Here is a 26,932-nt window from a genome sequence, read left to right as displayed (position 1 = left end):
TCAGAAATAATCTTTCCAATTGATGGATTGAACCAGAATCCTTGTAAAACTTGAAGTGTTCTGGTAGAAATGCTACTAAATACTGTGTTTTGAGTGGGGGAATTTATGAGTTTAAAAGAAAAGGGACAAGAAGAGAAACAGACAAAGAAGGCCAAGTAATTTTCAAGGGAAAATAGATCAAGGGAGAAAGTGGTTGACTTTCAGGACTGTGGTATCTGATTTGATTGGAATAAAGGAAATCACAAACATACAGTTCATATGTATTTTACTCCAGATACATGAGGGAAAAGGGAAGTAAAAGACTTGCACTGCAGCATGCATCCTGACTCCACATTGCCAGTGCAAGATTGACCTTGAAAGCTGCTACTTCAGGGTAAAGGGGCTCAATATTGATTATTGCTTTCAAGGTGGCAGGATGTTTTTCAGTTTGGTATCAGGATTTCAAACAGCTACAGTTCTTCACAAACATTTAGAAGTACCTAACACAAAGAAAACAGATATGATGGAGTTAAATAAAAGATCACAGCCCACTCCTAGATACTTTTCAATTTTTTTCCTTCCTTTGTATACAGGCATTCCTGTGCAGTCCTTCTAAATTACATTCTGATGCTCAAATTGAGCTATGCCCCAAAAGTTAATTTCTACATTCATGGTATTTTACAAACATATTTTCACTGTTTTACAGAAGACATGACTGTTACTTACAATTTTATAGTCTAGTTCAGAACTGAGTCTGGCTGAAGATATTTTTTTAGACCCATGAGCTTGCTTTGATGAAATTCAGCTTCGTAATAGCAAATTAGTATAACAAAACTTAATACTCTGAGATTCAACATCTCAAATGAGTTACCAGATAAGAGTCAGTCTAAGTTCACTATTTTGTTAAAGCAGTCAAAAAGGAATGAGAAAAAAAAAAGTCTGTATATGCTGCAGTTTAGCATTTTTGAATGTAGATTTTGCTAAATCTTCCCAATCCTTTTCTTTGCTCTTTCCCTTTCTACCCTCCAAAAGAAAACACATCTAGTTGCCTTAGGAAGAGATCATGTATCAGATTTACAAAATAAACCAGAGACAAATTTCCTGTGAGGCATGACTGGGGAAACTCTATTGAAAATCAGATGCCATCACAACTTTAAAGTCTGCATCCAAAATATACACACCAAGGCAGGTGAGGCTTACAGTGCAAATGAGGAATCACAGGTGGGATGTCTTTCATCAAGGCAGCAACAGAGCATAAAGCCAAGGCTTCGTCTGTTCTTGCATTTCTTAAACAGAGTAATGCCACTAGCTCATGTTCCTCCACTGGTGGTACCTTTGTCCTAGCTAGAAAGGAGCAGTACAGAAATTCCCAGCTGTATTTTGTCTTCTCAGCCTCCTCTGGTGCTTCTCCTTCCCTACTTAAACCTCTGCATGTGTGGAGAAGCAGCCAGCCGACAGTGCTGCTCTCAGCAGTGCTGTCTCATCCTCCCGAGGTGAATATCAAACTCCACAAGCAGGGTGCAACAGGAATACATCTGTGAGCACATCCCTGCTTGCTCTGAGCAGGTACACACTGTTTGCCTCATTATCCCTGCTAGCCAGGCTGGCTTCTGCAGCTCGTCCTGCCTCTCTGAAATGTCAAGTGTGGAGGAGCCACAGTGCCAGCAGCCCAAGCACTGTCTTTGTCACTATCACTACTCCTGCTGCAGTCTGGAAGAAACTCCTTCTTAAAGAAAGCACACAGAAGTCTTAGGAGACTCTCTGAGAGTCTGCAGAGATGGGGGAGAGAGAAGGAGAAGGAGAAGGAGAAGGAGAAGGAGAAGGAGAAGGAGAAGGAGAAGGAGAAGGAGAAGGAGAAGGAGAAGGAGAAGGAGAAGGAGAAGGAGAAGGAGAAGGAGAAGGAGAAGGAGAAGGAGAAGGAGAAGGAGAAGGAGACACCTGTCTGGATGAACTGCAGCAGTTCTGGTGTTGCAACCCCTGGGCTCTCTGCTCTGCTTGGCTCTTGACCTGGCTCTGGCTAAATCACTTGAGGCCTTAGTACATGGATTTTCTCTTCTGCCCTTAAGCTCACATCAGGCACATCAAAAGCCCACCTCATCTCCTGTCTGTCTCCAACAGTAGCCAAGTGTCAGCATTTACAGAGGTGTTTGAGAACAGGGCACAAATGCCATGGTGTTTCCCAAATGCTATTCCAGCCCTAGTCAGATTATAAATTCTTTATGATAGTGATAATCTTACCATGTGCTACTACAGCAGGATCCCTGTCAGTTTTGAGGCCATGTAGTCTTTGTATCATATAAAAAAATATTAATTAGTGGCCTGTGACTGACAATTGGACCTGGGTTGAAAGCAACAAAATTGTTGCTGCTGCTTTCAGACAGACTGGGAGAGTCATTCCCATGGTCTGAACAGTTTACTGCTCCATCCCCATCGCAGGGATTAACACAGACACTGCTAGCAAGGACCCACTGAGGGTCTAAAAGTGTTACAGATGATAAGTGTATAACAGGAAAGTCAATTATCAGCTAGTAGATCCCAGTGTTACCTTCCAAGGCACTGAATTATAGCCTGCCACTTGCCTTTTGCAGGTCACCTTTCACAGTGTTACAGACCCACATTAAAATGACTTGTGACTAACAACAGAGCAGGGCTTAGTGCCTCTTTATCACTCTACAGTGAAAGGAATGTCTACTCTTTAATATTGCAGAAAAACCTTTGTGACTGAGATTTCAGACTGGCTACAGAAGATTTGCATCACTAAAAAGAATTGCTTGGTTTATGTTTTGACACAATTCAGCTCACTGTTTGCATTATTCACAAGCCTGACAAAATCTATTTTTTATAAGGATTTTTGTTTGGTTTTTTTTGTTTTTTTATTTTACACACACAGTACGGAAAATGATTGCTCTGGTCTGGTACCTTCTTGGACTACCCTTTGCAGTATAAATGCTGTTATTAAAACATTAAAGAACAAGGGATTTCTAAAAATGCATTTTAAAAAGTGGGTCAGCGGTGCAGCTTCTACAGGATATGCATTTTAAAAAAGGTAAATAGAAAATAAATATATAAATATGACCACAAAAAAGGAAGAAACTGAGAATTGCATGCTCAGGGAAATTTCCCTTGAAAGTAGGCGGCTCGTTTGGGATCTCTACAGCTGTGTTTATGTTGTTTAAAAAAAAAAACCAAACCAAAACAAAACAAAATCCCAGAAAACATAGAGAAAAAACATTTCTGGAGACTTACTTATCATATAAAGGACAAGTATCTATAGCCCAGATGACAAAACCAAGAAGCTCACATCCTCATTCCTACCTTCTCCAGAGCTGATTTGTTTTGGTGAGTTTCAGCAGGAGTGGTCAAAACCAAAACCATGTAACACCACCAGCTGCCAAACAATGCCAGCAACTGGTGAGTCAGCTGGAGCTCAGTCCCTGGCCCCAGTAGTGTAAGAAGGTTGATATGATACCTGGGACAAGAATTGCATTTACCTGGAATGGAGACTGTATGGGGCATACTCCATCTTACCATCATGGAATTGTTTAGATTGGAAAAGACCTTTATGATCATCAGGTCCATCCATTAACATAGCACTGTCAAGTCCATCATTAAACCATGTCTCCAAGTGCCACATTTACATGTCTTTATATTGGCACCAGGGATGGTGACTTCACCACTTCCTTGGGTAGCTGTTCCAGTGCTTTACAACACTTTTGGTCAAAATAATTTTCCTAACAGACAATCTAAACTTGCCCTGGTGGAACTGGAGTCCATTTCCTCTTATCCTATCACTTGTTGTCTGGGAGAAGAGACCAACCTCCACCTGCCTAAAATCTCCTTTCAGATAATTGTAGTTAACACTACAAAAAGTTGAGTGAGAAGGTCACCCTGAGCCTCTTTTTCTTTAGGATAAACACCCCCAGCTCCTTCAGCTGCTCCTTATCAGACTTGTGCTCTAGAATTTTCATCAGCTCTGTTGGCCGTCTCTGGACTCGCTGCAGTACCTCCACGTCTTTCTTGTACTGAGGGACCCACAACAGCACAGGATTGATTCAAGGTGCAGCCTGACCAGTGATGAGTATGGGGGGAAAAGCCAGATGCAAGTCATCATCCCCCACTGACTCTCTGACTCAGTGGAATTGTACTGACATTCACCAAGTGTGAAAGCATCACTCAGTTTAGTGCACAGCCTTCAGCAAGGGCTGCACACCATGAGTCACTTACAGCAGCCCTGAAGAAGCCAAGAAGTACTACAGAGTGTTTCTTTCTGAGTCACAATTTCCTCTATGCCTGGCTCTTTCCTACAGCTAAAGTTGTGTTATTTGGTAATAATCCACATCTTGGGTTCCACATGTACATACCAAGAAGTGTTGAGGGAGAGCTCAGGCTCTGCTCAGGCATGCTCTCCTCAGCCTGAAGCAAGTAGGAATGAAGCAGTGCAGCTGTGAAATAAGATTGATATTCACTAAAGATTCCAAAAAGTAGGGGGCAGAAATATTGTGTCAGGCAGAGCTAAAGCAGACATACAAACAACTGCTCAAGACAACAAAAACAAAACAAATGCATGTACTTCCGATCAGTTAAAATGCCTCAATTCTTTTAGAGTTTTTAAACTTTTTTTGAAAAATTATATTGCCAATTACCTAGAGAAAATTTATGATTGTAAGACCTCCTTTGCAAGAAAAGCTTGAAATATTTGTTTATAAAGAATAACCAACTTATAAAGAATAATCAACTTACAGACCTGGTGACCATATACCACCAGATTTTGTTGCTGAATTTTTATTTATCAATTATATAGTTAAGGATCACAACTGAAACCGAATTTTTGAAGAAAATGGACCAAGTTGTAAAGATTTGGCAAACATACAAAAATTGATAAAGTGAAATGATTTTTGATCTGCTGAAGAACTGAAAACTGCTTCACTGGACAAACTGAATGTTTCATCTATCACATACACATTGAAACATTGAATTAATTTTGAGACTGTGGGTGGTTTTGACTCACAGAAAACATTAACCAGGCCTTTTTCATAGTATTCATTGTCCTGCTGCTAAGTGTTCACACAGAGTTGCTGAAGTAACTCAGATTTCTGTATGACACTTCCCCACAAATTTTAATTTGCAAAGATCTTCAGGGTTGTTTGGAAATAAAACTCCTGCAGTGAAGTAAAATATTAATATCATTGCATTCACAAAACTGTGTTCTTAAACCACTTGAGGTGTTGTTTTAATCCATTGAAAGAATTACTCTTGTTCCTTGACTAAGTGTCAAGTTAAGAGTGTTCTTGACTTTTTGTTTTTTTCTGGAATGCAGTTATTGTTTCATGCCATCTTGGAAGAATGACAAGAAAAGACAAAATCCCACAAACAATGACAATCCAAGTCAATTGCCTGGTACACCATTTATAGGATGGCCTAAACTCAGATCAGTATGGGCAGTAGATTATTTGGGAAGTACTTTCTGGACTTACCAGCCTGTAATATTAAATTTTAAAATCTTACCAGTGGCCATGTAGCATGAATTGTGAGGAAAGTGTTTCCATGAGAGAACTGAATGCATGCATGTAATCTGTCAACAGTCTAGAGGTGTTTTATTTATGTGCTTGCTCTTAAATGTCTAATTTATGAGTCTTTAGTGATGGAGATTAGTATAACTCTTGTCCAGCATGCAATTGATAGAGCAATCCCATCCTTGATAGAGTTCCCAACCCATGAAGGTATCTTCCCCTTCTATCAGCTTGGTGTGCAAAGCCTTGATCTGGGAAACATAGCTCTCCTGTTCTCATTATCATGCTCTGTTGGCACTAACAGTCTTCTGGTGTGGAGGGAAAAATGCCATAATTAGCAATAAAGCTTACTAGCAGTGGATTGGCAATGAATTTAATAAATGTGATGGTCTTCCCTCCATTTTCCTGAAGAAATGCCAGCATGAAGTGAACCCTCCAGTTACAAGCAAACAGTGGATGGAGACCATCCTTTCCTTAGCCCTGGAAGACACATTCAGCTCTGACCATTCCTGAAGCAAATGGTCAGAATGTTTTATGACTGAATGAGGAAGTGTCTTTAAAATGAGTCCAAAGCCACTTGTCTTATGTGCCATTTTTCTCTTCATCTTGTATCAGACAAATATTTCTCTTGACTTCAGGAGGAGCAGATGGATCTATCTGACTGCTCTTCATTTCCTCAAAGCAGTATATTTGCAACCAGTTACATCCAATTGTAATCATATTTGATGACAAGATCAGCTCTGGTTAATCCCCAAGCTCCCCACCTGGAGTCTTGCAATGAGTTCTGGGGTTCCCAGCATAAGACAGAGATTGACCTGTTGGGCCAGCTCCAGAGGAGACTGTGAAAATGCTCAGAGGCTGAAGCACTTCTGTTATGGAGACAGGCTGAGAGAGCTGGGGTTCAGCTTGGAGAAGGGAAGGCTACAGAAAGACCTTAGAGCACCTTCTAGTGCCTGAAAGGGATACAGGAGAGCTGGAGAGGACACAGAGTGACAGGACAAGGAGTAATCACACTTTTAGATCAGATATTGAGAAGCAGCTCTTTCTTGTGAGGGTGATGAAGCACTGGCACAGGTTGCCCAAAGAAGTTGTGGCTGCCCCATCCCTGGGCAAGTTGGATGGGTCCCTGAACAGCCTGGTCTAGTGGAAGGTGTCCCTGCCCACGGCAGAGGGCTTAGAATTACGTATTTCACAGGGGTATGGAAGCAAACAGTTACTTCTGCTTCTGTATCTCATACTCAAGAGAGGAAGGAAGATCATTTGTCATAGCCTGATGAAGGAAGGTCACTGAGGCTTCCACTCAAGAATAACAGAAATTTGAAGAGGGCTTTCAGCCACTTCAGGAATAGAAGTGGATCCAGTCATCTAGAGTAGTGTCTTAAGGACCTAAGGAAGCAAAGAGGGCAGAGAACTGCATTCTGGTATGAGCAAAGTCTGTCAGGGGCTGCAGTCTGTTCTGCTGTTAAGATGACGTGACAAAGTAGAAACTGAAGTTGTGCTGTAATTTCTTGTGAAAGCAGTTGGGCCATCATCAGGAAAATTCCATGGAAAGAAATGGAGAAGGGTTAGACTGAATTCTTTTCTGTTTTCCTGGCTGAGATTTTCATTTTGCACTTCAACATAGCCCAAGTGTCACGTCCATCAGACCTGCCCTTCTGCACTGCAAGTTCACCAAAGACAGAATAACAGTATCAAGTAGCCTCCACTGTTATTCTAGCTCTATTATAGTCATTCTTTTGTGTAACGTGCAAAAAAGCCCAGTCTAAATTGCTATTTACCAACTTTGGGTGAGTCATATGGCAGCTTCCCTCTCCCTAGAAAGCACTCCTTGCTAAGTGGTAAGCCCTCAAAATGATAAAAAACAAACAAATCTTCTCATATGCATTGAGACTTGCATTGTGGAGAATGAGGAGGGTCAATTTGCCTTCAGTCATTTATTACCATAACTCATTGCAGCACTCAAGTGGGTCAAGCTAATGTTATCATGGAGCATTGTGAGCATTGTGAAAGTTAGTGCTGGCTTTGTGTCCCAAAGGCTTTTAGGAGACAAAAGCAAATCAGCTAAAGAAATAAAATAATATGCTGATGATTTTTTTTTTTTTTTAGCTGAGGGTCACTACATCTGGCCAGTTGGGAGGGCTTTGTTTTTTCTTGAGCAGTACAGTGAATTTTGCTTGGAGGAAGTCTAGTGAATCCAGGTCAACTTGATTAGAACAAATGAAATAGGCTTTGGGTATGATGGAAAATAAATTTGCTCCAGACCTTAGCTGCAAAGAGCACAAAATCTCACAGGCTTGTGCAGGTTAAAGCCTGAAGAGTAAGGCTCCAGCCACTTCCAAGTTATTTAAATATCCCACATTATTTACAGTTATTTTGATTTCTATTTCTGTGGTAGAATTCTGAATCCTTCACTGTAATCACTCACTATTCACAGCAGCATAACAAGGATCCATAGCCTGTCATGTTTGCAGCATGACAAAATGTAAAACACCATTGCCTGTCCAGATCAAACAAGGTCAGATTATTAAAAAACAAATCAATCTGTTATTGTTTAATGTGCTGCTCACTGTGACTTGCATACGTGACTGACCAAGAGAAGCACATCATGTTGTGTGTGAGTCATTTTAGGTAAAGGTGGCTCAACAGGGATGAGGTGGTTAAGGTGTCTGCACATTTTTGGGAGGAAAGCAGGAAAACAAATGCAATTGACCTTCCTGGGAAGAATTGAAGTCAAAAATATAATGAGGTAATGAGGTATTTATTAAAAATACTCCTTCGCACTTTCATAGGTCTGCTCATATGACAGATGACAGCCAGCTAATCCTCCTATGCACTTTGCAAAGTGGTTATGTAAGTGCTGTCCCCGTTTTGTAGGTGGGGAAAGAAAGGCTGGAAAAAAACTCCAATCATTCTCATAGCAACAGAGGGAGTTCATGCAAGAGCTGGAGTCTGCAGGAATTTCACTCTTCCCTTTGCATTACTCTTACATGCACATGATGTTCCCTTCGTGGTGACTTCTGAGCTCTGTTTTTGTCTCATTCTTTGTTCTTTCTGTCTTAAGTGACCTGATTTTATCTTTTTTAACGTGAAGAGAAGCTCAGCAGCATCTCTTGTTTGTGTGCATACAGAGGCTTAGAGAAGTACTTTGAATGTGGGGCATCTGTCGTAACCCTTCCCTGGCCATGATGGCCCTTCTGAAAAATGGCCAGCTTTTGAATCATCCAAGGGGTCTGTAAGAAAGGGAAAGCACAAAGTTGAACAGATTGATCACGTGTAAGTCCGTCCTATACTGGGGGCTGCCTTAAAGACTTTGGAAGTTCTGCAATTTGTCAAAAATTAGCTCCAAAAGTTCAAGAAAAATCATAGTATCTTTTTCTATAACATCTACAGTCAGCCTGTTTTCTCTCTTCCCCTTCATGTGATAATTTCACTCTGAAGAAGATTTTCTTGATCAAAATCCTACTGCTCACTGCTCCTTGTAGCAAGATGTAAACACCATGCTGGCATCTTTAAAGGTTTTGTGATTCTTTATTCTGCAAGTGTGAGGAGTGAGGCAGTGTAAAGGAGGCTGTTAAACACTGCTGTCCTGGTGCAAATGAGGAATTCTCACTCAGCCCACATGCATTTGATTCTCCATCACAACTTCCAGAGAGGGCTCATACTTTGTGCAGGGATTTGCTTACCTGTTTACATAAGGCTTCACCACCTTTTAGCTCACACCGTCACATACAGAATCATCCAGCTAGATGAACTATAAGCTCAAAGGAGTTTTCTAGGCATAACATATCTTATCAGCCAGCCCATTTTTGCCACATACCTTCACAAATCCCCTTTTGTTTTACCAAGTTCTATCATAAGCTGTGGTTCAGCTTAGGAACCTATTTGGAGGGGCATCATGTATAGGAAAGGTGTCAGATACACGTTCCCTGCCAAAGTGCTTTTGAACTTATCTGTCCTGTGTAGCTAATGGGACAGAGCTCTGGGTTGCTTCACTTTTAAAGATAAAAACAGGCTCTGTTTCTTAGAACAAGCATATGAGGTGCTTGGGAAGTTGCCATGAGTTCCACCAGGCCTGGGAGTCAAGTGGCTCCCAGCTGGCTGCACTTGGAGCTGGATATGAAAAAAAGTTCTGAGCAAAACCTGCCTGCCCAGCCTTCATGAAAAGCACACAAGCTTTTTTCCCATATGTGTTAGTTTGGTGTTGAAAGAGAAACATGAAACAGGTAGCTTGTGGTTCCTTTGTCTTGATCAAGGATTTGGATGGATCTTCAAACATCCCAGTTCTTGAAAGTGCATCTCTGCAGCTTGATCTAATGCTTGCAATTAAATTGAGTAGAGCTGGTGCCCGAGTGCTGCAAATGTGGAAGCCAAGGCTGTCACGTAGGTGTAGAACTGGTATTAGACCAGAACTCAGTGAGCTTTATATGAGGCATTAGGCAAATCCCTATTTAACAGGCTACAGTTTTGAATTTTCAGCCTACACATAAGAAAAAAATTTAAGACCTGACACCCAGACCTAAGAGTTTTTCTTCTGACACTTGCTGTTTAAAGGCTCTATCTGCTCCCCATGCCAGCCAGAGAGGAAATGAGCTCTGTGCTTTCGTCCTGCCTCTGCAGTGTTTTGTTCTCCAAGGACTAATTGCCAATGTGATCCAGGCAAAAGGAAATTTTCTGCAAACTCTGCTGTCTCATCACAAACTAGCCTTGGGGTGAAACTGTAGCCTGGAATAGACTGAAGACAGGTACCTGAAACAGGCGTTCACTGCTATATGAGAAATGCCACAAGGTGTTCTAAAAGTTGGGTATGAGATGGGCAACAAGTTGTGGGATACCCCAGAACATCTCAATCAGAACTAGATGCCCCTACCTAGGCAAATGAGTAACTCCTTTGGAGTTTTGCTGTTGAACTCATAATAGCTAAGATTTTTTTTTCCTTTGGATGCGGATCCTGTAATATGTGGCATAAAATCTGAGTTTCAGATAGAAGTGAATTTATTTTAGACTTTTTATAGTTTTGGATTAATTTCCTCGTTATCCTCAGCCACTGTGGGAAAGGCAAGGTGGGATCTGAGTGCTTGGAGGGATGGTTTTGTGAAGCTGATGGAGGGTGTTGAGTTAATACCCCCAGTCCCCCCAGACTGCTGTCTGGCACCTCATTCATCTGAAGACCTCTGAGCATATAAGGTCTGTGATAAACAAAGGGGGTCTGTCTTGTGCCTCTAGGTTTCCAGTGGCTTATTAAAGATTGGATTGTTTAATGTTATCCTTTAACAGAGAGATATTTCTGTGGATAGGGAGACTCGTGTGTCACTGGAAAGGAAAGAACAAGGCTTTCATGTTCTGTGTTTAAACCATTAAGCAGTGATGTTTTGCTGTTTGACATGCCATTGCTTCTTGCACTTTCTAAGCAGTCCCATTCCTTCATTCCTTGTGGTTAATTATTGCTCTCATTCTCTTTCCGGCACGTTTTCTGCTCTGTTACTGGATCCATAGGGGAAAAGTGACTGAGGGAAATAAGCACAGGACCAAGGAGCAGAGAATTAACTGTCCCCATGGGAAGCTTGAGTTACTGGCTGCCACACATGCACATTTTCATTGCTAACAGTGAAGGAAAAGTTGACAAAAAGCTTGTCACCAAGAGCAGAATACAGAGGAGCAGGAAGAATTTCTGCAAGCCATTTGTATTGCGTACCCATGACAGCCCAGTGCATACAGTTCACATTCAATTATTACTTTTTATTATTCATTATTTTCATTGCAGTAAAATCCACAGGTACCAGCCAGGATTGCAGCAGCATTGTGAGAGATTCTACTCCAGTACAGACTGGAATTTTTTAGCGGTATAACTATGTCTTCTGAGAATATAAATATTCTACTAAAATAACTGTACTGTTACAAACCATAGTACTGCATCACAGCAGACCTGCCTTTGACTTCTGCAGCTTATTCCCTTTCTCACACAGAAAAGATATTGTGTAGGTGTAGACAGTTTGCTGTTGTTTTGAGTATTTGTATTTGAGTACAGCCACAGCAGTTACATGCAGCTGTAGTTTCAGGTAACATCAGTCTGCAGATAAATGTGTGTAAGACAGACCCTGTCCCAGAAGGCATCACATCTCAGTAGACAAGTGGAAAAGGAATAGGAGGCATAGATGAGCTGTTGAATGGTGGCCACAGACAAGATGCAGGTATCATCCCTAAATCTGGATGGCATTTGCCTTTTACAGTAAGTGACAAACTACTCTTCACACTAATTCCATGTCAGTGTCAATGCATCTCTGCTGAAATTAATGAAAAGCTGGGGTAATTCTGTCTAGACCCCACCTGTCTAAAGGCCTGGTTTGTTGTTTGCAGCTCTGGGGAGTAAATGTGCCAGGGGCTTCTCAAAGAGTAGCTGTCTGGAATCTTTAGTTTTGCAGTCTAAAAGAATACTTCCATTCTGATCCACCCTACAGAGTGTCTTGTGCATCTACTTCCCAACCACTAAATAAAACAGATATAAGAAAGAATTTACAGTTTGATGTAGTTTCTGCCACATTTGGCAAGTTGGCTTTGACTTTGACCAGAGATGTTAGAAAAAATTTGAGAATAAGTACACATGCAGGATTTTTTAAAGGCTAAGTGTGACACATACTAAGGCAGATGACTTCTGATGACTCTTTCTCCACATTTTAGTGCAAAGGCGATGAAATTGGCTGATGAGCAGCTCAGGAGCATTGATCCTACAACTGGGAAGGCAACTTCTTTGTAGAAGGGATTATTACTCAAGATGGGGAGCATGGTCTGTGCAGCATGTAGGCTTTGTTAATTCTTCATATATCCACAAAGTTTTGTGCTTGGGATGAATTCTATTACTATCCATGTTCTCAGAATACTCTTTTAGGTTGGCACCAATGGTGCAGCACTTGTTTGTAGTGGGTGTAGAAACAGAAAAAGACTGAACAAAGCAAATAGTCCTATCAATTCCCAGCAAGTACACTAGGTTAGAACAGCAACCTCTAAATGTTGCTGAATTTTTAAGATGTTTTGTTCAAATACAGTTACGAAAGCAAGAAATGTCAGTTTATGAACTTTTGGTGGGTATGTGGAATGTTTATATAGATCTGTATGTTTTAAACATCCTGTCTGTACATAAAAATGTGTCAAAGCATATGAATTATCTTGTTTTATCACTTCCTGATTGATTGTGATCTCCACAGTCCTAACCAATACACTAGTAGATTTAAGAAGCATTTTGATTCAAATTGTAGCCTTAAGTAGAGATATACATGTCAGAGCTAAAGTGATGTGTTGACTTGGTAGCTGGCAGTGAGTGACAAATATGAGGGAGAAAATTGCTGGTATGAATTTAAGGCTGGGAAAACAATGGGTTGAACTACTAAGGCATGGCATGACATGGCATTGAGCTAAACTGCTCCTCTGGTGAGATGCTTGCATGTGGTGTTGTAAAATATGTCAGTTATGCATGGTGAAGACATGTCAAGTATAAGCAGTTAAAGCACCAAAGAAAGGCAAATCATCAGTGAGAGAGCAATTGTCATGATGTCACAAAAATAAGTGATTACAAGAAGAACTGGGATCACAGCCTTCAGGTTGAACTGCTAAAACTTTCCTGTAAGTACTAAAAAGTAAATACTAAAGTTCTAAAGTACTTTAAGTACTAAAACTTTCCTGAGATGCCAATATGCCAGTGCTGCTCAGTATTATTGTAGTTTGGGAAAGAAAAAAGTTATTCAGAAACATCTCATAAGCATCAGATTCATCATGAAAGTGTCCCTGGTCATGGGGAAAAGATAGAAGTGGTGGAACAGCTGCTTGTGTCTAATAGACAGGCAACAGCATCCTTTATTAGCTGAACTAGAGTGTCAGAAAAGGACTGGAAAACTATGGGCTAATGTCCCTGGAAATAGTAATGTATGGAGCTTGTTCCACATAGACAGAAAACAAATCCATGTATCCTGCTTCCCAGTTAGTGCTGTCTCTCAACAAGACTGAGTCATTGCCTCCTTGTTTTGTCAGCAAAGTGGACAATTACTGGGCTATCCATGCCTTCTGTTAGTTAAATACTAATTTTAAATGTTACTTTTTCTGGAAATTTCTGCATTAACTAGCAGAAGATTTAGCTTCCTGATTTTAGGTGCTTCGTGTATGTTTGTGAATAGGTGCCTATAATACTCTGAAGTGTTTTATGTGCATTCTCACTTGCTGTGTTTGTTGTGGTCACCTTCTCTATATGGCCATCCAGCTAGGAAAAAGCTGCCTGAAATATCCACTTACTGCACATCAGATTTTCTTGTTACGGTGTGAGTAGCTTCTAGACTGCTTGCAAAAGTTCATGGTTGGTGTTTCTTACGGTGTTCTGATAGCCATCAGATAGATAGATGTTTTTTGTCTTCATCCTAGCTTCCCGTTTACTTCCCTAACTGTGGCCTGTGGTGGTACCACAAGCAGCTGTCTGTCTCTCTTTTTCAGAATATGTGATATGACATTGTTAGCAAGAAAGCACAAAACTTGTTACCCAGATGCAAATCCTTTCAAAAGATCTATATCCTCAACTCCTATAAAACAGAAAGGAGAAGAAAAGAACTGTTATGTCGAGCAGAAGACAGTAACCAATCACTTAAAAAAAATTAACCTGTGTTTGGCATCATGTATTGAGTCTGCACTTGGCACAATGGAGTTCTGAACTGTCTGCAGACTGGTCTGTCTGTAATCATGGGATGTAAGAGCCCAAACCTTGTTTCAAGTACCAGGTTGCTAGATCAAAGAACTTCTTACTTCCAATTCAGTTTTAAAGTTAGTAGTAGTTATGCTATCTTTCTCTTCCATGGATAATCATGGCTGTACCACAGGTCAGAGCTTATTTCCATTGTGTGCTGATTTAACTCAGAAGGTTTCTGCTAGATTAGGTGAGGTACAATGCATACGGGAGGAGAGGTCCTGTATCTGTAAGTGCTGCTGTTAAGAAATATTTCCAGACTTATTTGGGGGCTGCTTAATTTCCAAAATAAGCTTCTCTGATTCTCCATACATAATCCGCGTACTCTACAGGCAGACAGGGATCAGCTATTCACTCCACAGCCTGAAATGCCTGAGGCTCTTGTCTCTGCTTATATCCATTAGAGGTAAACCAAGGCTGATTATAGGGAACACTGTACTTCTGATCATGTCAATGAGCATAGCTAGCAAGTGTTTTGGGGGCAGATTCTCATCTCATTTGCGTTGGTGCAAATCAAGAGTAATTGAGTTATTCCAGATTCAGAGCAGACGAACTGCTTTAATAGGATTTTCTGTCTCAATAAAGATATTATTGAATTCAGCCAGTGACTCTGTTTTGACACTGTTTTCCTTTGATTTTTATGCGGATATACAGGTTTTAGCATTGGTTCAGAGCAAAGTCTACATTGTGTAGACAAGGACACTTGGGAAGGAAGTCATTTGAGTCACAGTTTCTGGGACCACTTATTTGCTGAACAGGGTGTTCAGCAGTTACTCCTAAAAGAGGCTGTTTCCAGCAAGTCACGTACCTGCCTGCTGGCCCCAATCAAACCCAAACTCCAAGGAAACCAGTAGCCTCATGTGCCACAATCACTCGCTGCAGAAATAGGTGAAGAGAAGGGCATCTCATGCAGCAGCATGACATTAAGCTGAGAGATAAAAGGGACTCTTAAAAAAAAAAAAAAAAAAAAAAAAAGGAACTTGAAAGATGATTTAAAAACAGAAAAATCTTCACATGACCCTTTAAGACAGCATAAGCCTCTTTTTGTTTTCTGCTTATTTCAACCTGCTCCTGGTCAAGAACACCACAGCTAATAATTGTGTCAAAAAACCTTCCTGTCTGAAAATGATCTCTTCCTAATGGATAGATGATTCCATATGGTTTCATATGTCATAGATGGAGAGAGAACATATTGGACGACTGGCCACAGCTGGCAGTTCGTGTTAGTGCCATATGGATAAATGAGCGAGCTCTCCTGCACTGTGTATTTCAAGTAAACCATTTATCTGAACAGGTGCTGACCCACTGGGAATGCATTTTTATGGTCAAGCTTGCAGCATGCAGCGACACGAGCCTCTCTGTTCACTCCTCCTATGTCTGCAGTGCAAACCCACGACATTTATGTATCATTTGCCTCCGTTCTGTGTAACTCCAATGTCCATAAAAGCACACCTGGGCAGACTCTTTGTAAATGAGACCTGAATGTGGCTCACTGAACTGTGTGGATATTTTAAGACCAGTCTCCTAAATCCTCTTTGGGAATCAGTCTGTGATATTCACTTCTAATAGATATTGCTATATCGTATGCAGGGGATTAAAATCACCCCATTTATGAGGCTATATAAATAAAGAATCAGACTTTCCACCTCCTTGAGCTACTGTGCTCCGTCCCTGATTTCAGATGAAATTTTTACACTCCTTTCCTCTCCATGCCATAATTGCCTCTTTGTCTAAACATGCTTCATTTTGGAATTCCTCTTGCTTACATTCCTAATATGTGTGGTTCAAGGTACTCGCTGACTGATTTATGCTAGGCTTGTGTGGCTCCCTTGGAAATGGAGCAGAACACATTCCATCCACCTGCGTAATAAAACCAGCTGGTGCAGGGTGGGAGCACTCAAACTGCAGCAGAAACAAAATTCACCTAAGTTTTGACTCAGTTATCTGTCTCTCTATCAACTCTTCTGATTGTCTGTGATATTAAAATCATGCCTAGGGAGCAAGCCCTTATGAAAAAAAAGTCTCTTATTATGCTGTTTATTTTAATTATTCTGTTATTTTTGTGTCACTGCCAGCACCAGATACTGGGTTGAAGGAAAATGCTTTGTCTGCATTTCTGAGCAAGTATTTTGATAAGAGCACAGCTCTTTTAATATGATCTTAGTATTCAGAAAGTTTTAATACCTGTGAAACTCTCTGGACTGCTTCCAGAATCACTGAATCACAGAATGGTTTGGGTTGGAAGGGACCTTTAATGGTCACCTAATTCTACTCCCCTGCTGGGGGCAGGGATGCCTTCCACTAGACCAGGCTGGTTAGAGTCCTGCCATGCTGACCTTGAATTTTTCTAAGGATGGGGCATCCTTCACCTATGTGGGCAACTTGTGCCAGTGTCTCACCACCCTCGTTGAAGAAACTTGTTTCTACCTACTCTAAATGTACCCACTTTTAATTTAGATCCATTACCCCTTGTCCTATGACTACAGGCCTTACTCAAGCCTATCCCCATCTTTTTTATAAGCCACTTTTAAGTACTGAAAGACTGCAATAAGGCTTGTTCTTTGCCTCTTTCCATCAATTTTACAAGCACTGTAACTCTTATTTTTACCACAGGAGGTAACATATGAGAGTAAATTTAGTCAGTTTGGTGGTAAATCAATCTAAAATTTAAAGCTCAGGTAAGGAATTTTATTAATGAGATTTAATATGGATTCCCTATTCACAGTTGTACTAACCCTATGGTGTACAAAGAGGGCAAGGGTTAGTTTGGATAGGAAAATAAGGAATTCTTCAGTGGTTGGAGAAATAAGCCTGACAGTCACCCCATGCTTTTCCCTGCTCAGCAGTTTCACATCACTAATAGTTCACTTGTGGCTCCTTGCAAAGTGAGAAAACAGACTAAACATTAACCCGACACTATTTCTTATCTCCCATCATCTACTCTGCTGTACCCACATCTAAGATGCCTGTTCCTTTGCATTTGTTCATTTGTGCTCATCTGTTCCAAGCAGGAGTTAAACTTTTGTAGCATAACAGTAAAAAAGGCAGCTTAAATAGTAAGTTCTCAGCTGTGTTTGGTGCACACTGTGCTGTGGGAGATTAAAAAGAAAATCAGAAAGTGCGTGATGGAGATTAAGATGGTTCTGAATTGCTGCATACAAGACTGAGTCCCCTTTGTGCCTCTTATTTGCTGTTTGAAGTACTGTTACTTAAGCTCAGTGTTAGGGGGGAATGAAAAAAAGAGTCTTCCTGAGAGGATGTGAGAAGCCATTTCAAAAGACAATGCCTCTCCAGTAAATAAAGCACAAATGTTTCAGGTCAGCACTGAAATGGTGGATGAGATGGAGTTTCACCCGAAAGAAAACTTGTTCTACCAGGAGGCTTTCAAATCTCCTGGCTGAGATAAAGAAGATCAAAGTGTTTAAACACGTTGATCCACTACTGAGGAAAATTTAGTGCTGGCAACAGACAGCAGCTGCAGTGTAGCTGGCATGTCTAAACTCACAGCAGGGGACTAATTGCTCCTATGGATATAGGTTTGCTTTACAAAACCAGGTCCCAAGGATTGCCATTCTCGTTTAGAATGATGGAGACCTATTGATAGGAGGTAAAGTGCCAATCTACACTATGCAGCAGGAGGAGGGGTATACTTGTGGGAGCTGAGCAAGTGGGATGCATGAGGATCCTCTGCTTTTATTCAACTTCTGTTGTGCAGGGAAAGATCCCATCAATTTGCTCAAGATGATAGCATTAGCTTGATACTCTCCTTGCTAATTAAATGAGGAAGAGTAGCTCAAGTCAAAACTTAATGTAGTTTGTACAAGATACTGTCCTGAGAAGTAGCCTGGATAGGGGGGGGCTGTTGCCATTAGAGAATTACAAATTTTCTGTAGAAAATTTTATTGTTATACAAATTATTAACTGGGTAGGCTTGGGATGATAGTAAGGCTGATTGTAAAAAATAATTCAGTGAACTATTCCTGAATTCAGTTAACTTTTCCTGATACAAACACAGCTGTAAAGATACTTGTGACAAGTCAGGTGGAAGGACTGTTATTGCATCTCATTAAACAGATTCCTTCATGCTGTTCCAGCACGACGGAATACGTGTTCCTGTTTTATTATGGGGCTAAACAGAAAGAAGGTCTGAATTGAGGGTTAGTGATGAGGCTTTTCTCATGGCATAGAAGTTGTTTCTGGCAGAGTTAGGAACTGAAGAGGGATTTTTGCATTTGAGTGTGAATACTGTGAGGTTTGAGTTCTTCTGAATGCTCATTTTTTATTTATTTTAAGGGAAATTAAGAAAAATGCTGCAATTCTTATCCACAGCATCTCCCTTACAAGGTACTATCATAGGTACTCAGTAAAAACAAAGGCAGCTCAGGCACCCCAGTCTTTTCTAGTTGAGAAGGACAGACATCTTGGCTCTGGGATGAAATTAAATACTCCTGTGCTGAGTCACTACAATACAGTACAATATACCAATCTAGCTCCAGCTGTTCAGGGCTTATGTGCTATTTGTAATTCTTTTGATAGCAGAAAATTTCACTGCATGCATATATATGTGCATGTGTGTATGTGTATATATGTATATGTAGATGCATGTGTGTGTGTGTGCATTAGTGTGTATGTCCAGCCACATAAAAAAAAGTATATGCTTTGACCTTTTTTAATACCACCTCATTCTTGGGATTTTCCAGAAGTATCTAAATTATATCCTAGGTTTTCAGAATAGACAAAGTAGGGAGCAAAGGGCATTCAGAGGCCATGGACTTTTCCTGTCATTACAAATGACACAAAACCTTTCCATAGCTCTAATCTTGATTGCTCCCTTGCAGCGAGGACCCTCGTTAAAGCCATTCAAATGTCAATGCGCTGCCTAAACACAGGAGGTAAATTCTTCCATGGTTTCCAGAGAGGGCATCACATCATGCCTACATTTGCCTCAGCATGAGGACCAACAGGACAGCCTACCAAGCACGCTGCAATGGGGGGGAACATAACATTGTGGGCTGCAGAGGCAGGATACAGCTACAAATGTATTCTCTGATGAATTAAAAGTTTGATTCATTTGGGATGTCCCAAGACACCCAACCTGACCTTTCGTTCCTGATTTGGAAAGGCGCAGGTCTTTCTTAAGTGTTGTGTCCGACCAGAAGATGCCTGTCCAGCCCAGAGGATGTCTGACACACGTGGCGACATCTCTCAGGATCAGAAGCACCCAAATAAACCACTGCCTGTACCCCTTTGGACATGTTGAGTCTTGGGGCATGATCACATTGAGCTGGAGGAGAGGCACAGAGAGGGAATGTCTACATGATCCTGCATGATCCACCTGGAGTGTTTCCCTTTCTCAACACCTCCCCAGAAATGTTACACCACCAGGAAGGGAAGAGACATGGACCAGGAGCACATCCTTCCAACACAGAAGCACTCAGATTCAGGAGCAGTGTCCTTACCCTCTGTTCACATTGTACTGTTCTTATTAATGCAGCAACCAGTTGATTTAGACCAGTGAATCAATTGCAAATCAAGGAACAGGTTCAGAACATTTTGGCATTTTGTTTTCTACCCTTAAGAAATTTGACAAGACAGATTTTTCAGTGGATTTTTTGAGGAGAAAGTGCTATCAGTGGCAAGTGATAAAAACTTGGTAAGGAAGTCTCTCTTCTCAAGATTTCCAGGTCAGAGTATGTCAAAGTTCAGACATACAAATATCTTAAAAATTACGAGATTGAGTCTGTAAGGTGAGATACAGGAGTATTCATAGTTTATAAGAAACGTTGGGTCCATGTAGCTTAGTCCACAATTTCCAGTCTTTATTAGGGTCAAGTTTTCCATCCTTGAGCTCAGTAGCTATGCTCCCCTAAACTTCTCAATGTCAGCCTACCTATCCACTGGCAAAAAACTGGGGGCAGCAATTACCCATCCTTTGAAGCTTTGGAAGGGTTTTGGATTAGATCGGCAATGGATAAAAGGGAAGACTATTCCTTCCATTTAACAGCTTTAACAAAAAGTGTATTGATGGTCAAATTACATTTTATTGCTGGTCAAGGCTCTGCTGAAAAACTTGAAGCTGCTACAGAATCAAGGAACAATTACAGAAACATCTGTTGTGAACTGGGCAACATACTGTGATACTTTTCTAGGCAATACAAAAACTCTTTCTTTTACAACAACATTTTAAAAACACAGTTCAAATAGGCCAGAAGAAATGTTTTTACTTATTAAATGAACTCAACAGAAAAAATATTTTTTCCCACAGATAAAGGAGTAGCTGAAAAAATGACCCAGAAGCCAAAGAAGGCTTTTTTTTTTTTTTTTTTTCCCCACAGTAGACCAGGAAAATATTTATTTTGGCGATGCTATTGCACAAAAGGCATATTTTAATGCTTTGAATTTTGCTATATGGATTATGAGCCTGTCAAAGCAAATTTTGAAGTAAGATCCAAAAAAAGGTTTCACATGTGCAAGAATTATGGCTTTTTAAAATGTTTGCAAACCTTGATCAGATGGATATTGAATCCTAAAATGTTTTGGGCTGGAAAGAACTATAAAGATTTTCTAGTTCCAACCTCCCTGCCATGGCAGGTACACCTTCCCCTAGACCAGGTTTCTCAGAGCCCCATCCAATTTGGCTATGAATGCTTCTAAGGAGAAGGAATCCACAACTTCTTTGGACAGCCTGTTCCAGTGCCTCATAGTATGGGTATATTAATTTTAAACTCTGCAGGTAGTAGAAGACCAATTTTTCTGTGAAAGAGAAGTTGTTGCCTTTTGAGACAATTTCTTTGTCCACTTAAAATCTAATTTCAGTGAGTGAAACTTCCACAGTAGAAGCAGCTCAATTAAGGTTGCAACTTTGCAGGCTGTTTCTTAGCTCCAGTTGACCAGAACACAATATTTTGTCCTTGAGTTATCCTGGCTTGATAAAATAAGTTATTTACCAAAATTGTTATCAGGAAATGGTCTACTGCAATATTTTTAACACTGTCATTACTGAAATGCTGCTCAGCCTTTGTCAGTGCAACATTAAAATTAATAACCAGTGGAGTGGTTATTCATTTGCACTGAGAAAACATAGCTTAGGGTGAGACTGACTGACTGGCAACTCATTCAACTATAACTAGACATGTAACTTAGTCTAGGCTGATATAGCTTTTTAACTTCTGTTATGCAGATATCAGAAGGTAGCTGAGATACATCTCTGATGACCAAAGCGTATGAGCATATCAAGCAAATGAGACTTAGGTATGGCACAGTTAAAGTAGAACATGAAAGCTAATTTTTCACTCAAAGCATATTTGGTGATCTTGCAATAAGTGGAAAAGAAGACCTTGCTATGCAAAGAGCACAGCACTGCAATTCATTGATGAACATTAAAATGTAATTCTTCTGGGACGCATTCTACATCCTTTACTTGTGCTATCATTTCCTAGAAATTCAATTTTTCCCTTGAAATTACTACACACTGAGAAAATTATCCTAAATTGGAGAAGCCTCCACTGTGCAGCCTTTTTTTAACCTGCTCTGTAAGCCACTTAAAAAACAGCTTCACTCTTCTTAAAGGAAAAACAGAAAACCCAAAACCACAAAAAAACCAACCAAACAAAACATAAGAGACAAAATGCAGTGAAATGGCCCTTACAAAAGGACTGGAACAGACTGGGATGTGCAAAACACTTGCTCCACTGGGCATCATTCTAGCTGATGAAATTAAAAATTGCCCTGTTCCCTGGTCAGCCTGTTCTAGTGCCTGAAAACTCTTTCAGGTGAAGGGATTTTCCCTGGTATTGAATCTAAACCTCCCCTGGCACAATTTGAGGCCATTTCCTCTTGTCCTGTTGCTTGCTACCTTGGAGAAGAGACCAATCCACATGGTGCTAAAACCTCCTTTCAGGGACTTGTAGAGAGTGAAAAGGTTATGGTGATGGTTGGGCTTCAGTCACTGCAAAGCAAAATTCCATCTTACAGAAAGACATCCTTTCTGCAAGAAAGGCTCTGCATAACCCAAATAGACTCTCTTCTGCTTTCATTTGCTGCCTTTTGGAACATGCCTATGATCTCCAAACACATCAGCCGTGCCTTTGTGTTCTCCATGGGGGTACAAAATAATGAGATGTTGTCCTGTGAGCAGGCCTTCATTTGGGAGGAAGATTTTCAGCTCATTTCTGCATTTGCTGTCTCTGCTTCCTGACTCGCTCCACTTAGCCACCGTGTCAGTGTCATCGCTTACATGGATGATAATGGAAAAGGAGCTGGAGAGAAGTGTGCAGCACAGACCCAATCAGAAGCAGCACTGATCAGTGTATGTAGGCCTATATGTATTTAAGCCTGGTCCCAAGTGTCTCCAGCTCATTAGACTGTCCCCATTCAGCTGCAGCCCTCTGAGAGAACCCTTGACTTCAAGGACATGTTGAAGCTCTGCTATCCCCAGTGAGACTTAAACTTGTGCTTAATGGTAAATGTCTGCCAAAAGAATTATTTGCAGTTGGAGCATGTTTCCTACCTGAAAATGTGTAACTGCTTTGTGGTCCTCAAATCAGGACCAAATATGCAGACTAAAGAATTCTTATCCAGAAATGCCAGGTAATATGAATATCCTTGGTAAGGATTTGTCCATGATCTTTCCTCACCCTCCCGCTGGCAGCCAGGCAGCCTGGCCATCATCTAGGACCATTTTTCATGTCTTTGAGGTTGGCACCAATTGCCATTTTTTTGCAAGGTGGGCACTGTCATTAGGAACTCAGTGGATATCACAATAATTCAGGAGCATCTTACCTACTGTGAGTTAATCAAACCAGGACACAGCTTGGAAAAGATCTGTTCTTTTCAGCTCTGAACAGTGCTTAGATCTGTCAGTTGTTTTTGAATATATGATACATTTGGAAATAACATAGCTGAAAAACCCCCAAGCAAGCAAACTCCAGAGCAATCCAACCATCAAAAGTCTGGACTAAAGAGCACAAGTGGCAAGAAATTTTTCTTTCCTTGTGTGTGGTCCCTGATGTAGATGCCTTGTTTTCACAACACTTCTAATGAAAGCATTATTATTTTTGGATGCTCTTTAGGGTACAATGTAATACATCAAAATAAATCATTGCATCGTATGCTTGTTACAAATGAAAGCTGATGCACCAAATGTCAGGGTTGCTTGTTTTGATGAATCAATGAATATTGACAGTTTTGCTAACTGTGGAGGAAAGAAATGGCAGTGAAGGGGAAATGTTGACTTGATACAAATATATAAATATATAAGTAAAATTTCTGTAAGATCGTGCAGATTTAGTGATGATATTGCTTCAAATAAGGCAGTGTATCTCCTTGTTGTTTAAGAGAGAAACTTTGTATCTTTTCCCCTCCCATATTTTCACTTATTAAATTAATTCAGCAATCACCATCTTTGAAAAGGCATTAATTTCAACTGTTGTGGAGAAAACTTCTGATCATACCAAGAACATTGTCTTCAAGGCCAGTCTCCTCCCTGTGAGACAGGAAGTATCTGTGTGATAAATTAACTCTAGGTGAATGCTAAGTCTTTAATGAGAAAAAACATGCTCTGTTGGATTCAACCTTTTATGTGAAAACTGTTTGGAACCTTACTGAAAAGAATGTGTTAATCAAGAGAAAACCATAACTACTGTTTTGTCAATGGACACAAATGAAAAGGCCTGGTGAAAATGAGGCTGAAGTGAACTCAGAAAATAAAACCCCAAGAGGGTTTTTCTGTGCTGTTTTCTGAGAGCTTTCTTTGCACTGCACAGTGATTTATGACAATTGGAATCTCACTATTTCTGTAATTAATATTACTGGATGCTTCCTATTCAGAGGAATGTTAATCATAATAATGCAAATGGAAGTATTATTGCAGCTATGCTTCAGAGTTCATATTTCATATTAAGCCAAAGGTTCAGTACCCAGTATCATTCTCAATGGAGCATTCACATTGTATGGATAGATGGATGTGCACCAAAGGTAAAATAACTGAATTAATATAATACAGAATAATATGCCTGGCATATAGCTTCCCATTTTCCCATTTTGCTGTAAGGATCTGATTTTCAGGCTTTTTAAACCAATAATAAATTACAGCAATGCACTGTTAATTACACTTTACAGAAGTGGTGTAGAGTATAAATTGTGTTGGTGATGGACTTAGATTAAGTTTCTTATGCCTATTTTTAGCAAGTCAAAGGCTATTCATTTCCAACTGGGCCATGTTTAAAAGTTTGGAGTGAAAAAACTGTGTAATTATTTCCTAATATGAAGAGAATATTGGTGACAATATTTTATCCTACATATCTTTTTGCACTAAATATATTAATGAGAAAGGAAGAAGCCAGAACACATATTAATTTGAACATGTGTTTAAAAGATATAATGAGTATTTATAAATTTTGCTTCTGCAAATATTTTCTAAATTGTCTTCATATTGTTACCTCCCTCTGTGCTCCCTTAGATAATTTCTTAGCTTGTGATTAGTTTCTTTATGATTGCTGATACTTCTGGAAATACTGGTCCCTTTTCTTTTTCATTCTTTTTTTTCCTTTCTTTTTTAATTTTTTTTTTTTTTTTTTTTAAAGGGGTGGTAGGCTTTTGTTTGTTTGTTTTTTCCCCATGGGTTTTGATTTATGAAGAGGGTGGGAGAGAAGAGGGGATATTAACAATGTTTTGAAAAATCCTGCTGGGTTTTATTAAAAAACACATAAATTTTTTGATAATAATTCAGAGCTCATTCAGAAACATCAAATAATATTTCAGAAAATAAGTTACCCATATAAATAAGTCCATGCTATAAATACCTTTTTGCTGTAGCAGAAACGTGTTTTAAATTTTCATCCAAAAGGAATGTATCTACCGTATTTAAACTGTTTATCAGGAGATGACTGTGGAGGATGCTGTTCATGTAGTCAATGGGACTCTGCACTTTGGGGAACATAGAGCCATGAAGTGTCTGTCATATGGCACAATTATCCTCTTGATAGGAAAGAAGTTCTTAGGTGGGGACCACATTTTAGACTTTGTGGGTGTGGATTCAAATCTAGTATAAACATCCTGGATAGCATCAAGGAAAACATTTTGGTCCAGGACATCAGAAATACCTCAAATCCCAGCTGAGTGAGAAGGAGATGCCCAAATAACTTTAAGGACCAGATCCAACAGATACTGCTGTAAGACTTGATCTGTATCCTTTGATCTGGATTAGGCAGTTATGTGTTCTTAGTACCCGAGTCTCATCTCTTATGAATCACTTTGCATTATTTGGGCCCAGTCTTTCAAGATGGCCTTCAGGCCATGATATAAATGGGATGTACTGGCATTTAGGGGTTTGGGTTGTTTTGGTTGGGTTGGGTTTGGTTGGTTGGTTCATTGGTTGGGGCTTTTTTTGTTTAAGAGATGAAGTCACTTCCATGGTGCCTTTGATGGGTCATCCCAGAGATACACAGGTAGGCATATCTCAGTAACTTCCAGAAGACAGGTGTAAATGCAAGAGCAACCTTAAACCCTCAATTTCTAACCATGACTGCTAACGGAGCAGAGCAGACTTCCTTATATTTTCTGTCCTGGAGCTTATTCTCCAAAGTGGGAGTAATAACACTTCTCTGCCTTGATGAACAGTTTTAAAATACATATATTGAAAATCAGGGGGAGTATAGGTATTATGGTGACAGGAGATACTAAGTCAATCAGAGTTCTGAGAGAAGAAAGTGAACAATTTATTCTCACTGCTTCCTCATCTCCAGGTCTCACAGAAAAGCATTCTGGTGAGTGATGGCCTCTTCTGCTTTTGCTTTCTGTCTATCTGAAGTGAGCATCAGCAAGAGAGGATACTCACAAAATTAATTCAGATTGGCTTAGATAAGGACCCTGTGATGTTGATTAAAAACCATCCACAGGGTCATTAGCAAAGTGAGATAATAAATGAAAATGTGTTGAATCACATGAGTTTTCTTGTGAGGGAATATCAGGGAGCAGTCCTGAGTCCAGTCTTCTTTAAATATCTTCATTCATTAGCCACAAGACAGGAAAAGAGTACGTGTTAATTAAAATCACAAATGATCCAAATTGGGAGGCACTGCGTAAATCAGCAAAAATAGAGAGACTAGAAACCTTAGGCAGGAAATGACAAAATGAGATGCAGCTTTGAAAAATGCATGTGGAGGAGAAATAATCTGTACGAGGACACAATCAGCAGCAAGAAATCTTCTTGAAGAAACAGAATTAATGGGAGAAAGAGAAAGGATGTGGACTGTGGAGTAAAAGGCAATGTAGCACAGCAGCTATTTAAAAGTGACCTTTGCACCTTTTCACTAGACAGCTTGGATTCAAAATTAATTTGCAATTGGCAAGATTAAAAGGCCAGGGTAGTTTTGTACCATATATGCAGAAAGAAGTTGCCAAGGAAAGACATGGAATCCCTCTTCTCTAACAGTATGCTACTCCATCACTCAGCCTTCTAATTTATTTTTTTTTTGTCCAATCCTGCAAGACCTTGTGCACCAGAGTGAATATAGAATAGATTCATATCTAACATAGTGGGCAGCCTGGGAGAGCTGATGGGTCTGGCAAATGTGGCTTTCAGTGAAACTACATACACCCTCTTGTTGTGTTCTCCACCTTCTCACCTGTATGAGATTTTGTCTCCCTGAGACTAGGGAAAGAGTTATGAAAAGGGACTTGATACTAACCAGCTAATGAGAGGCAGAAGAAGAGCCCCAGTGTT

At 40.1% G+C, this 26,932-nt stretch overlaps 1 protein-coding gene across 1 annotated transcript in view; it reads left to right on the top strand.

Moving 5' to 3' along the window:
* TENM4 (teneurin transmembrane protein 4) overlaps positions 1-26,932 on the top strand; it is a 587,508-nt gene that overhangs the window by 168,458 nt on the left and 392,118 nt on the right. The window lies entirely within an intron of this gene.

The sequence above is a fragment of the Erithacus rubecula genome (genome assembly GCF_903797595.1).
Source record: "Erithacus rubecula genome assembly, chromosome: 1".
NCBI lineage: Eukaryota > Metazoa > Chordata > Aves > Passeriformes > Muscicapidae > Erithacus > Erithacus rubecula.
The sequence above is the reverse complement of the archived record's forward strand: the minus strand, read 5'-3'. Positions and strand labels throughout refer to the sequence as shown.